The sequence below is a fragment of the Penaeus vannamei genome, chromosome 22 (assembly GCF_042767895.1).
Source record: "Penaeus vannamei isolate JL-2024 chromosome 22, ASM4276789v1, whole genome shotgun sequence".
NCBI lineage: Eukaryota > Metazoa > Arthropoda > Malacostraca > Decapoda > Penaeidae > Penaeus > Penaeus vannamei.
The window spans coordinates 10,252,896-10,255,395 of record NC_091570.1 but is presented as its reverse complement, the minus strand read 5'-3'; positions in this window follow the sequence as shown (position 1 = coordinate 10,255,395).

Genomic DNA, 2,500 nt, shown 5'->3' with positions numbered 1-2,500 from the left:
TCCAATTCTGTCATTCTCCGTACCGCGTCTCTTACCCTTAACAACGGTACCGTGCTACTCCTCTCACTCATTATGCAACCCGGCAGGACTGCGCCTTGCCTGTGTCTTGGCTAACACGGAGCGAGGGCGTGCGACCTTGCGAAGAATATCCTACTATAAGACCAAGGGGTTAAAAGCCATATTCGTGCGTGTTCTTCCGGTTGGGTGTGCGTGTGTTGGGGTGGATGAGGCGGGGGGGAGGGGGGAGGTCGCGTGTGTATGTGTGTGTGTGTTTTAGAGGGGCGTGTTTGGGGAAGGGGGGAATTAGGTGTATCGAGGGTGGGCGGGAATCACCTGTGTGTGTGTGTGTGTGTATAGGTGTGTGGATGGGTGAGTATGCGTGTATTTTGGTGTGTGTGTGAATGTGTTTAGGTGTTTGGATGGGTGGGTAGGTTTGTGTTTGGATGTGTGTGTCTATACATACGCATGGGTGTATGTGTGTGTTTCTGTTCAGCATATGCGTCTGTTCCTGTGTGCGCGCGTGTTCCCGAGTTGATGAAACATGCAAAGGAGAGTAGCGCTGACGTCATACATTCTTGGAACCGGTACAAGTCTGTTCCATAGGAGGATGTCGCAATCTATTTTTTTCCTCTCTCCTTTGTATGAAACTTGTACTAGTGAAGCAAGGCACATAGATAAATTTAGCCAAGGACAGAGGAAATGTCTGAGGAGTCACCGAAAATGAAATAATTTTCAGAACGGAAGTAGGAGAAGAAATATTTAAATGAAATTGATTCAAACATTAGATTATGAAGGAAGATTATGACTAATGATTGAAGGTGAAATTAATTTATAAATCGATTGTAAAGGATTACGGTTGTGAAACAAGAAGGGGCACCGGTGTGATGGATAAAAAAAAAATCCTTTTCTTTCGCTATTATAAAATAAAGCTTATAACCACCATATATTTTTAAATCAGGTTGTCTATTTTCAGGTCAACTTAGGTCTATTTATTTGATTAATTTTGTTCTTTTATTTATTTATTTTTGGTCTTTTATTTATCTATTTTTATTCTTTATCTATTTCATTTATCTATTATTATTTTTTAGGAGAATGACTCACCTCCCGGACCTTTCTTTCACCAAGGAAAGATATTGGGACCAGGAAGCTTCACGTCTACCCAGTTCCAGGGAATGTGACTGGGCAGATATTTGTAAGAAATTGTTGAGCTGAAAAGGGCGAAAAAGGGGTATTCTGTGACATTCATTATCTGAAGGTTTATCTGAATAAGGAAAGGATGATCGGTAGTTAAGGATATATAATCCTAAACACACACACACACACACAAACACACACACACACACACACACACACACACACACACACACACACACACACACACACACACACGCACGCACACACACACACACCCGCAGGTACATACATAAACAAACCAATGCATTTAATAGACGAAAAGAAGCGCATTAAACACATTCACCTGCACATCAGTACACACACAAACATATAAAATCATACGCACACTTACATAAAATACAAACACACTCTTGATCAAACATAAGCAGATATGTACCTCAGTGTATTGTTATGTGCAATCTCACTTCCCACATCCGCACAGACATATAAGGACAAAATGATATACATTTAAAGCTATGCAATTGGCTCCATGTTCGATGACATTGTAGCGACCCTGGTATAAATAAACATATACAAATAAGAACGAATAAAACATGAATCAATAAACAAACCTACACAGAATAATAAGGATATATAAATATAAACAAGGAGGAGAGACCGAGAGAAAAAAAAATCTTTTGCACTTGTCTATGTACTCGTCTACCCAGCGAGAGGAGGGATAAATGAAAAATCTCTCGTGTTGAATTTTCCACTTATGATCACTCGAGAATATTCCTGGATTACTGTACCTACAGTTGCCAAAGGACACGGTGGCATTACAAGGGTGGGTGACTTGCAGGCTCTAAGATGACACTTCTGATTCTGTGGAGCTGTGTTATACGGCCAGTTCGTTAAAATTGTGGGAGGTCCGATCAGATGAGCATTCGGATACACAGACATCCATATACACAGAAATCAATGCATATTTATCTAGCTATCACACATACACACACACACATAGATATGCATTTATTTATGTGTATATGCATTGTATAATGAATGTTCATGGGGTCTGGCCTCCCGCAACTTTAACAAAAAGGCCAATAGACTCTCCGTCATCAGAAAAGTAGATAGGGAGTCTGCGATATGTCCGAGATGTAGAGGAGTGTAGCCGATATATCTAAGATATAGAGGAGTGTAGCCGATATGTCCAAGATATAGAGGAGTGTAGCCGATATGTATGAGATATAGAGAGGAGTAGCCGATATGTCCAAGATATAGAGGAGTGTAGCCGATATGTCTAAGATATAGAGGAGTGTAGTCGATATGTATCAGATGTAGAGGGGAGAAGCCGATATGCCTGAGATATAGAGAAACAGAGACGGAA